Source organism: Zonotrichia albicollis, chromosome 3 (genome assembly GCF_047830755.1).
Source record: "Zonotrichia albicollis isolate bZonAlb1 chromosome 3, bZonAlb1.hap1, whole genome shotgun sequence".
Classification (NCBI taxonomy): domain Eukaryota; kingdom Metazoa; phylum Chordata; class Aves; order Passeriformes; family Passerellidae; genus Zonotrichia; species Zonotrichia albicollis.
In genome coordinates this window covers 45,459,294-45,471,829 of record NC_133821.1, presented here as the reverse complement: position 1 = coordinate 45,471,829, position 12,536 = coordinate 45,459,294, and the positions used below count along the sequence as shown (strand labels likewise).

The following is a 12,536-nucleotide window of genomic DNA, read 5'->3' as shown; positions in this document are numbered from 1 at the left end:
TTATTGCTCTGAGCAGCTAACAATACTGGAGAAGGCTTAAACCTATGTTTGGTATGACAACATGTTTTATTTTCCCACCCCTAGAAAACCTCACTAGGCAAAACTTAGAGGAGATTTAGGAAACAAGAAGTAAGCAGATGGGGTTGAAAAATCACCTCTGCAGTCTCCAGGAAAACCCAGCAGATGTGCAGCATGAGCATCATTAATTATGTTTTTAGCAAAGTTCAGTCCCTGTCTAACCCTGTTTTCATATGAATCATTTAAATTTCATACCTTTGTTTAAACATTTTTGAAACTAATGGCTGGAGTTTTTGTAAGGAGCTATTTAGGAAGGGCAAGAGAGACTTCCCTAGTAAGATTCAAGATTTTGAGTCTGCTGGCTGGCTGATGCTCCCTCCACAAGCACAATGAAGGATATGGCATTTCTGTGGTAATGATAATACAGATTGTGTTCATCAGACATACCAGCTACCTGAAAGCTGGGCTCCAGTCTCAGCCCAGTGTCAGCAGGATGACCATACACACTCAATAAGGAGAAGCTGAGGCTTCCATTACAGTTTCTTGAAAGAAAGATGTGTTTCTAGAAGCAATTCATTTCAACCTGTCTAAGGTACATGCATTATTTTTTAAAGTTTCTCCTCTATCTCAACTTTTCTCAGTTGTACAGGAAGTCTAAATTACTTTCTTACACCAGACACTTATTACAGAGTCTAAATTGGGCAAGAGGAATTGGACCTTTATCTAGTACAATTGTACTAGTTGGTGGGGAGTTTTCAGTGAAGGAAAACATTTGCACATAATTATTCTCTTCTCACACTGAATGCAGTTTTTAATAGGATAATAATTGGGCAATAAATACAACCTTGAAGTATCTCCAGTTTTCAGACCTAAAAAATTTTGGTTTTTTAAGCCCTCTTTCATTTGAGATTTCACAATACAGATGTTATTGCTTGTCTTCACAGGGTACCTAGAGGAAAGATTCACAGTGTGCCTGGCTCAATTCACATGTGTTAATGAATCCCCTATTCTCAAGACTTTGAATGAAAATTACAGTAACAAGCAACACGTGAAGGTAAACACCAGTCAGCAAAAAGGCAGAGAATACAAAATACCTGGGAAATTCTATTTGTTATTATAACACCTTAGCCATTATTTGATCTGGAGAAGCACCAGGCACTGTTTTTTTGAGTCAGTCCAGCAGGTGCCCCCAGATGTAGACACTGACAGAAAACACCGGGGAACTCAAAGGAAAGCTACTGTTGCACCTGATTCATCCACAGGGCAAATTTGGAGGGTTTATTCATTCTGGCAATATCTCAGTGCAGTTAAGAGAACAGAAGAACCACATCTGTTCCTTATCCTTCTCAATAATAACATTTCCTACAGGACAGAAAAATAAACACCCCACACACAGATGATGACCAAGTTTTCCATTTTCATTCAGTTTGTTGTGTTTTGGGGGTCTTTTTCATTTCCAGGTTGACATAAGTCTTGAAGATACAATATTAAAATAATGTGAGATAGATTGGCATGAATGGATGGGTGGGTGGGTGGACAGATGGATGGATGGATGGATGGATGGATGGATGGATGGATGGATGGATGGATGGATGGATGGATGGATGGATGGATGGATGGACACAGATGCACACAATCTATCTGGAAAGAAAGAAATCTGGGACATATTGTCAATATATATTTTAGAGTAGGTTGCAGGCATTTTTGTGCAGTTCTGAGTTCTTAACTCAAGCTTGACCTCTACATCTTTCTAGGTATGGCCAGTACCAAGATTTAGAAAGCTGGCAGTCAAACACTGTCTGTTATAATACATGTTTTTCAGTCACAGCTGAAGACATTTTTTACTATGCTTAAATATACAGCTCTCAGGATTGCAAGTGAGGCACTTATTAAAATTAATGGACTTGATATTTGTACACTGGAAAAAATAATTGCTTACTTCATGAAGTGCTACAAATGATGAGTGACCTGAATATTATGTTAGTGAACATTCATAACACAGTGGATAATTTTGCAATTACAGATCCCTATGACATTATTAAAGCTAGGTCACTTGTTGCACTAATCTCTTCTCTTTTGTGTCCTGGCATAATTACAATAGTTACTAAGTACAGTGCTTTTTAAAGAGATGCACTGTCTGACATTAAATATTTCAACCTTACTTATAATGAGATCATAATTTACAAACTGTCTTTAGTACTACAGAAAGACTTGATCAACAATGAATCACAGAATTGAAGACATAAGTTACAACTTCAGTTTTTTTTCAAGCATTCTTTGTATCATGTGAAGGTTAACAAAATACTCATTTGAAAACAAAACAATCTGTTTTTCAAGGTAGATGCAATTATACACATGCAAAAATAGGTATGAGGGAAGATCAATGGATCATCTCATTCTTCCTGTATATGAGACAAATTGCTCCTGTGTGAGCACATTTTTTTGCAAGAAGAAATACTGTTGTGGGTAAAAGAGCCAGTAAACATAATGTGCTGTGTTTGGAAGTTCAAATATAAGGTATAGCAAAAAGGCTCCTGCAAGACATTTTTAAGAAAAAATGAATACACAAGAAGAAAGGTTCAATCAGATATCAAAATTAGATAAAACAACAGAAAAATAGAGACTGAAGAGTCATATACCCTTTGCAATAACATGAAGTGGATGCAGCGTTTCTTTATAGATATATGAGTTGTAGTGTGTGAAGCAGAAATTCTAGGTGGAAGGAGACACCAATTAATTAAAAACCTACAAAGAAATAAGAGAGGAAAACATTGCTGTTAATAAAAACTCATGCAGGCTAATGATTCACTCCAGATGTATTGGATGGAACTGGGAGACTGCTCTGTATCACTGCAAAATGACTGTTAATGTTAATAAGCACATAATTTGAAGCAATCTATGTTTCTCAAGTTTTATGAACTCTAAGCTAGCAAGATCTCTTTGGAGGGAAAGATCAATGAGTTTGTCTACTGAGGTTATAGCAGGAATTAAATAAAATTGCATAGATTCATTCAAGTGGGAAGAAGAACGGTAAATTATTGTAAGGGTTGCAAGCCTTGTATGTTAAGTACTCCTAGATATAAATTAAAGGTTTCCAAGAACTTTTTCAAGGATTTTTAAAGATTTTCAACATCATAAAGTTAAGCTTGAGGCTTTGCAGGATAGACTATGAAAACCCATTTTGATGTAGCTTTTGGCAACCCTTGCTGGATGAACAGAAAACTCACAATTGTTATTTGAGTATTTTTCACACATATTGTGGTCAAAGATTCCTAAAGCAGCCTTCACTTGTCAAACAAATGTGTGGACCTACTTACTACAGATGCAGATTTCTACCGTAATAAGCAGAGTTGAACTCTTCTGTGGCATTATGTCCCCTCTCTCCTAGTACATGCTGACCAATTTCCATGGTGTCTTCATTTTAAATGTATATGAAGAGCTATAGAGGTATATGCTGCTTTGTGAGGGGAAATTCATTGAATTCACATTGGGAAAAAGTGATATTATGGACTATAAAACAAACCCGGACAATCTGTCCAAAGCAGGGAAGCAATGATTTCATTCAAAGCTAGAAAATTACAATAACATAAAACTGCTGTTACCCCAAAAGGGTCAGCTCCTCTGAGGCAAGAAAACAAGAATGTTTATTAAGAAATGCATTTCCCTGATGAGACCAGATACAGAAATTAAACCAACATTGTGTACAGCATTTAAAGAGAAAATGTAGAACATTAATGAACACAGCCTTTGTCCTTTCCTCCTTTAAAAACAAAAGAAAACCAAAAAAATTTTTAAAAATCCTAAATTCAGTCTTACAGAAAACCACAGGCACTGTTGTAAAAATCTGTGAAATTTGCCATCAGCCTTTTAAAAGACACTAACATGATGTACAATACCAAAATGCATTAGATGTAACTATTTTCCCCTATTTTCTCCTGTGTTTACAGAGTGGAGAAGCATTTGAATTGATTCTTTTCTTAAAACCTCAGGAGATAGAAAAGCTTTTAAGGAGGCTTTTTGCACACTTTCTAATATTTGTTTTCATGTCTCCCTGTGCACCAGCTACTGTATATCTGCATTATCTTTTTAGCAGGTTTTTTTACCTGACAGCCAACTCAAGACTACTTAGATAATAAGATTAAGAAAAATGGTTACAAGGATCTAACTTGCTCCCCTATCTCTCTTCATATATGTCCAATGTCTTTTCATGTGCATTTGATATTGAGACAAATTCAAATTTTGTGTGCATCCTAAGACCTTTCTTAATCCTTCTATATGGCAAGTCCTTCAAAGAAAGAAGGCCTAACAATCCCTAGAGTTATTTGTTTTAGTCCTTGGCATCCCATTCCAGAAAACTTTAATACCAGCAGATTTACTGCAACCCACAATGATCAATGATTCTTCAATTTAGGGACTGCTGTTTTGGTTTTTGGGGTTTTTTGGGTTTTTTTTTTTTTTTTTTTTTTTGTCTTGTACTTTTATTACAGATAGCTTTGGCAGCTATATTTAAGTGTTTCTATTATTTGTCTTAGCACACGGAACATAAGAGATCAAAATAATTTCCACCACTTTCTGTTTACTCACTGCCTATATCCAGGCATCTAGCCAAAGTCACATGTACTGTCAGAATTGAAGACTCACACCAAATTGCTTCTGAACTATGAATTCATCAAGAAAATTGATGCTGCTTTCATAGCATTGAGCTTCCAATGGTGTAGGTTTCTTTCCCTGCTTAAAGCAGCACTTTCCAAAGAAGTAATTTTCATAAATTATTAGGGGAATATTTGGGAATACTTTTAAACATCTTCAATGAATTTGATATAGCCTGCCAAGGGGACAGTGTAATAATACACATCCATATTGATTACTACTCTACAATCCTGACTGTGTTTTCCTGGTCTTCAGAGTAAGGAGACATTTTTACTGTTTTAGTCAGGTAAAGAGACAAAGGATGTTCAGAAAAGTAGTCCAAATTAATAGCTTATTCCTGGCATGAAACCATACATTCATTCATCAAAAGGCCAGAAAACATTCCAGTGATCTTGCAGTACTGTACAGAAGGACTTGCTGAATTAGTTACTGTTTGAGGCAGAACCCATGATGTAAAAAAGTACTGAACCTATATTCACACAGTGTTGGTAAATATATCTGTTTTAACCTGGATGGGACCAGGAGTCAAGATAAAAGAAAAAAAAGAAAAGATTATTTAGGTTTAACTATTGCAACAGAGTTTTAGGTTCATTTTAGAAGTATGGAGGCTTTTCACATATTTGTGGTCTTTAGACAACATTCCTGCATTTCAGGGCCAGAACTCAGTGAAAAAAAACAAACAAATAAACAGTGTTTTCCTCTAAAAAATGTACTTTCCTGGTATTGTTAGGGTCTTTATCACCTCCTGAAGCCCTGAAGAACTTCTGGTCTCAACTGACTTCTAAGTAACGAAGTAGGAAAAAATTCAAGACTAGCATGAGAAAAAAAGTCCTACATTTAAATGCCCTTGGTGTTATGAGAGGATTAAAGTGTGACAGAAGACTTGATCTGCATACCATATGACAATGCTTCCCTCCAGAAAATGTCCATAACCAATGCTCTCAGCCTACAGGGTTCACTCTGGGGTAGGAAGAGCCCTTCCTGTGTGATGACATTTCATGCCCCAAAGGAGCAATGCTGGAGGCACAGCGAGAGGTTTGATTCATGCAGACTAAGGCATGCTTCAATTCTTGCGGGTGGCAACCAGGAATCAAAGCTTTGTCACCTCTGTTATCCCATTTCTCACCAAATATCTCACTCAAATATCTGCTCTTTTCTGGGTGGCTTAGATTCAAACAGTTTGGATGTGCACTGGGTTTGGGGCCAAGACACATTATCAGAAGGCAGAACATGTGTACTCTCTGTTACTGGGGTGGAGGAATTAGCTGTGTCAATAAGTCAATATTTAGACACTCATTTAAAGCAATGACTGTTGATGGACCTAAAAAGTCCGACTTCTAAATTTTAATTTTGAGTGATGGGTTTTGGTAAATTAACATGAAATTAAGGAGTTGTAGTCCTGGTGTAGTTAAAGGAAAGTCTTAACATTAATGATGTCAGGTGAATTCCTCCAAGCAATTGATATGAATTACCCTCTGACCTCAGAGGAACCACAACTTGGCTCCTCACATAGTAACAAGCTTCAACATTTTGTATTAATATATTTTTTAGAAATGTGATCCATACTTGCTTCTGCTAACCCTGTTCAACCTAATGTATTGAAGCAGGTTTTAAAATGCCATGAATGTAATACTGAGCTCCTGAAGACATTAATATGTACTGACAGCACATACTGTCAGCAGGATTTTGCAAATGATATTTTAATAGAGACAGGTTATCATGCAAGAAAATTCCACCATTTTCTGAACTCAGCTCAGGTAAGCATGCAAAAGTAAGCTAAGCCAGAAGAGGAATATTCTTCTTCTAGGAACATGGTTTTACATGAACAATTTATTACCTTTTTGTTCCTAATTCAGGATTCAACCTGACGGTGTTTTCAGAGTTGGCTCAATCCTTCAATTTACTCAGACCTTACAAAGATGCTTTGGCATCGAAATTTAGCTTAGCCTTCAGTAAAACAATGATATTGGCTTCTAATAGTCTTCAAAATAAAGGCAAACAAAACATTTGAGGAAGTGGGAGTTCTAGCTCCAGGGTGCTCAGGACCTTGGTCGGCATAAAACCAGACAGTTACAGCAAAAAGAAGTAAAAAAATTGAATCTTTTGTCCCTTAAGTGCTGACAGTTCCTCTCTCGCCCATCCTGAAGTACATCTTCTCACTGAGCAAGCCCACCGTCCTAAAATATTCATTCCATGTTTAAAACTAAGACAATTTTCATCACTGGTATTTGTTTCTGTGTCGCTTAGCAAGTAGTAAGACACAAAGGCCAAATGATCTTTCAGATAAGCAATCAGCAATTTAACTTTCTGGCAAAATTTGTTTATTCAGTTGGCAGTTTAGGCTAGACATCTTCTGCCAACTGGAATGAAGGCACAGCTTTCAGGATTTTCTGATGCATAAGCAAAGTTTCTGGCAGACTAGAGCAAACTTTTTACTATTTCTTTACATATCCTATAACTAATTCAACAAAAATTGTTATCAAATGAAAAGCTCTGAAAGCCACTTACCATATCAGCCTTTGGGCACTATATAATGGTTTTCCATTATGAGCTGAAATTAAGCATTTATAAAAAAGCAGTAATTTCACAGTTAGTCACCCAGAAATTTGGCCATGTTAAAACACCATTTTAGAAAATTACAGGTAATATTATTCCTGAATGCAAATTGCTGTAACTTCTGTTTGCCTCATGGGATAGGAAAGCTCAAAGAATTTTGCAGGAGGAAATAGCCACTAAGAGCCATCATGATTAGTCTGAATGTCAGAAACTGAGTTGTGAAATGAAATAAAAGTACAAGTCATTCAATACAAGAATATATGCACTCATAAATAAGAAATAAATGGCTGTTGTGACATTCCAGTATGACCCTATGGTTTCTGGAATGAGAAGAACAAATACATGGTTTTATACAGTACTCAAAACCTATCCAAACAGCACTGAAGCCTCAAGAGTCTTCTGAAAGTCATGCCCCAGAAATGAATCCACATTAAATAATGCAGCATTCACATACTCCTTTCTATTTTTTCCATTTATCCATGATGGCTTAACTTTAATACACTCACTTATTGAAAAGAATTTAATTTGATTCACTTTTGCACCTGAAGTGACCAAGGAAGAAGAAAGAGCCAGTGACTTGGAAAGAGCTGCACAATTAAGTAGAGAAGGTGCTTGTTCTATGTCCTCTTCTCTGAACAATGACACTCATAGCAGTAACACTTCCCACAGAAAAACTCTAGCCACCCAGCCAATAAAGGTAAATCAACATCAGCAACAATAAAACTACATTACTCACATATTTAGAATAAACATCCAGTGCCCATGACCTCAAGAGCTTCATTCCTGAAAGGAAAATGTTAAATGTGAGCCTTCAGGCCTGCCATCAGCTGAGTGAAGAAGGTGAGCAGGTACTGAAATAGTGAACACTGGCACAGAATCAGTGCCTCCCTTTGATGATTAATTCACAATATCAACCTTCTATTAGCAAAACATTTTGCATGAACTGACTTTCAAGTACATATTTACAACACAGCGAAGTCGATCTGAAGACAAACCTGAAATCCTTCCCAAACTGTGGTCATAGTTTTGTTGCATTTCTCAAACAAACAACAAAAACAATTCAAAAGGAATTAAATGTAATTTTTAATTTTATACTGAAGTATACAAGCATTTAGTGAATTTATCTATCTTTCTAAAATAATAATGGAAGCCTTAAGCAGCGTACTGAAAACAGAATAAAAGTTTTGGTTAAGATGAAACAGTGTTACCCTCCATGACTATAAACATGATCACAGTTTAATATGTAATAGTAATTTGATTTTATTTATGAGTTGCTATATTTTGAAAAAAATAGTTTTGAAATACTGCTAATTTTAAACATCTTCAGGCACTTTTTCATTTAGATTTAGAAGTTTATAAAGACTTAGATCTTATACAGCACATTACCTGACAGGGAAATACACTTGTTTTCAGCTTTTATTTCTGACAACCTTATACCATTCCACATTTTCAAAGTACTTCGTATTTTTTAAGCCGAAGATTCATTTCTTGCCAGTGGAGAGCATTTCAATTAGCATCTTTAACTAACTGTTTAGTGTTGCCCTGTCCACTACCAATACTCTGAAATGGCCATTCTGGCTCTGAAACAGCCAGAAAATTCTGGAATTTTCTGGCTCACCATTCAGCTGACAAAAGACAGCCATATTACAATACAGAGCCTTGCTGATAAAGCAGTACAAACCTTTAAAATACCAACTAACATTTAGAGCCTTGTATGTTGCCAGCTATCCACAATAAGCATTAAGGAGTCATGTGTCCTCTTACAGCCACAGTGCTCATCTGTAGAGGAAATAGAAAATCCACACAGACTTTTAAGTGAGATTTTCTGACTGCAAGGGAGTAGATGAAAAATTAATTTGGAATATTTCTGCCTCTTTCTTCTTTCCTTTGAACAAAACTCGATGCCCTTCTATATAATTTTGAAAAATAAAATATTGACTTTTTTAATGAACTGGAGACGTGTATTCAAAAGAGAAGCATCAGTAGGTGAGAAACTTTAAAATATTTTTCTCTTCTGCAATGACATGTAAAAATGCAGCATTTCAGCTTTGTTAGTGCACCTTTTAAAGATACTTTGAGAAATCCATAGTACATGGTATGTCTTTTAATACAAATGCCTTTTTATCAGATGGCACTACATTTTCAGATTTCATAGTAGTAATTAATAAGAACCTTATAAAAACAGATAAAAAACAGATGAGCAAAACATCACAGAACAGAACATCAGCAGAACATCAAGTTAAATAAGGAAAAATGAAGGGCTGACAAGGAATGAAGGAAAAACACTGATCAGCAAAGACAGACCTAAGATTGCACAGACAATAGTATGAAAGGGTACAAAATTTAGACTGACATGCACATTACAAATTAGATTTTAAAAATATAAATAAAAAACTTGTCAGCCATACAGAAAAAAAGAAGGGAGGGGAAGAGGAAGAAAAGGCTTGGCAGCTGTGGAGCGAAGATACAGAGAGACCCAAATCAATATAACACAGAAAGACTGCCTAGCAGTAACGACAAAATAAAATGAGATTTCTGCATCCAAGATGGAAGGAAAACTCAGAGGCTAAAGCTTTCATATGGAGGAGGTTCATCATTATGAGGGTTCTGAAAAGGATAACAAATGAAACAATATGTTGCCTAATTTGACTTGATGTATACAAAAAGCTGGCGTCAGTAGTAGAGAGCCATCATACAGAAACCCCTACAGTTACAGGGGATAGTTAAAAGATGCACAAGGAGAGATTTGTTATGCTTACTTCAGTGGTGCAGAAAGGAAGCCATACAGATTTCAGAGGAAAGATTAACTTTGAAAAGAAAAGGCAGAAAATCAAAATGCAGAAGGCAGAGTATTACGTAGATTTACCAACTAGATCTGGTAAGACTATCCTGACACTTTCACTTAATAAAGTAACTGCTTTTCTACACATGGGGAAAGAAGCTTGTCAGTCTGTTTGGATTACAGCAAAGTACAGCACCACATGGGAAATTATCACTTATATGGAAGAAAATGTAGCTCTTGTACAAAAAACTGTAATGCTGTTAGAAAGAACATATTAAGAAAAAAAAAACCAAAACAAAGAACAAAAACCAGACAACCAGACTATGTGCTCATTCTAGATGTATTTTAATGCAGCAAAGTTTCTTGATTGTTTGCCCTGGTTTGATCTTATTTAATATTTTTCTTAGTCATCTCAATGTAAAGGCAGGGAATGTGCTAATACAGTTTCTAGTCACACAAAATTTGGATGAATAAGAGGATCTGTATATCATTCAGTAAGCTAAGGATATTATGAAATTATCTGAAATAATGGCAATAAGTGAATAAGAGGGGTCAGATGAAGACACCTAACACTAAGAGGAAGGATATTCTTTTAGGAACAGTAAAAAGACATTGCTATAAATTGGTCAGCAATGGCTATCTGAAACCCATGTGAATTCTACATCTCCCAAATCGATTCAGATCTGGGAAATATTATTCCTAACTGACATCAATTAAAACCAAAAATTCTTCTGAGATCTCCTACAGTCAAGATGGCACATTCTCCTTGGATAATGTACTACAGAACCTTTTTTTTTACTCTCAAATCTCTGCTTAATTTGTGTACTTCTTCTTCCATCATTCAAGTCCTAAGAAAAATGCTGAATACTATCTGACACAGACAGACTATCTGAAGTCCTCCTCCAATCCGAAGTCATACCTGTGTGCAAAAAATATAGATTTGGGCTGAAAAGGACAAAAAGTACATGGAGAGTCTATCACATGGAGGAGGGAAAAAAAGGTGCAAAAAAGAGATTTACACTGAAGCATACTTCATATATAACAAAAAAAAAAAAAAAGCGGGGGGAGGGGAGGAGGCAGAGGAATAAACCAGCTATCAATCCAAGTAAGGTTGGTAGAAAAAGGAGATTTTACCCATAAGAGGTACTTGCTGCAAATAGCAGCTTCAGAGACCCAAAAAATCCTGGTTTTAAGTTGTTTTTAAGACCATTAATAATGGTTTGTAAAGGAACTTATATGAATGTGTTACCTGAAATAACTGGAGCAAAACTCACTGGCAAGAAGGGGACACTTCCAGACCTCTGTTCCTGGAAAAGGGGTCTTTGGCAACTCACAGAAAATATCTCTAGGATCTGATTCAAGTTCAGCCAGGTGCAGTAGAGAAAATGTGACAAGAGGATACCCAAAGTACAAAGTGGTTTGGCTGCAAGGTTCTAGCAAGTCTCTACATAACATGTGCAAATTGCAAATTTGAGACTTACATGGTTCAGCTGAAGTCCATGCTCTCTTGCACAACAAAGCTCTTTGCCTCTCTAGCTTCTAAGTTCTTCTCCAAAGGCTAGGTGAACTAGAGCAACTCAAGGAAAAAGGCACAGGAGGGTTTTTTAACATGAGCAAAATAATATAGTTTTCCTAGTTTTGCTCTTGCACACAGCTTGAAAATTTCCCCTGAAGTCACTCAAGAAAATTCTAGCTTGTGACAGACACAGAAAGTTATAACATAAGGGATATGAGCCAAAAAACTACACAGACAACTAAAAAGAGGCTTTTCTATGAATTGTGTAGTCAGCTGGGGGCTATGTGCTGGGGAAGGACAATGACAGGTATCACTGTCATCTTTCCTGTGATGCCAAAAGTACAGGCCTTAGGACAAAAGTCTTACAGCGTTAACAGATGGTAAAAAAAATGTGAAATGGCTGCAACTAATGCGTTTTTGAGTAGACACAGGAGATATCAGATAATGTTCAATGTATTGCATTTAAAGTAAATAACAAGGAGTCCAAATGGGCATTTAGTTCCTTGATAATTAGCAAGCCAGCAGGTATCAAATCAGGCATGGTACAGATAAGCCCTTTCCTGATCACATCTGACCCTGTGGGAATTTTTAAGCTCTGAATGCAAAACTCCATACAGAAGTGTTAAAGACTTTGCTGCTGTTTCTTTGGGAAGATAAGATTCCAAAGAACAGGCTAGCACTGATGTGGAGCTATGCATACAGCAATCTGACCCATAAGCATTTGCTTTTTGGGGATGTTGCCAATTCATCCCTGGGCAATTTTACGTTAAGCACTCTTTTGTTGCGGCTGTGGAAGAAAATTAGTTGTTCAGTTATTCACAGTGGTAACACAATGCTCTTGTCACGGCTCTCATCAGCTTGGCTGCAGCTCTCCAGATTAGCTCAGTGGTATTAGCTTAGTCTCCATCCTACCAGGGTCAGAACCTATCAACTTCAGATGCTTCGTGCTCAGTCTGTCACATAAGAGCTGAAGGGTGCACATGAATAAAGTAAGGGCTTTACCTCTGACTTTCA

General features: G+C 36.5%; 1 long non-coding RNA gene across 1 annotated transcript in view; it reads right to left on the bottom strand.

The window, feature by feature from the left end:
* The window catches only part of LOC141728683 (uncharacterized), a 118,463-nt gene that overhangs the window by 65,639 nt on the left and 40,288 nt on the right, over nt 1-12,536 (bottom strand). Inside the window, exon 3 of the long non-coding RNA XR_012579829.1 lies at nt 7,961-8,007. This is a non-coding gene — a long non-coding RNA (uncharacterized LOC141728683). The remainder of the gene's footprint in view (nt 1-7,960; nt 8,008-12,536) is intronic.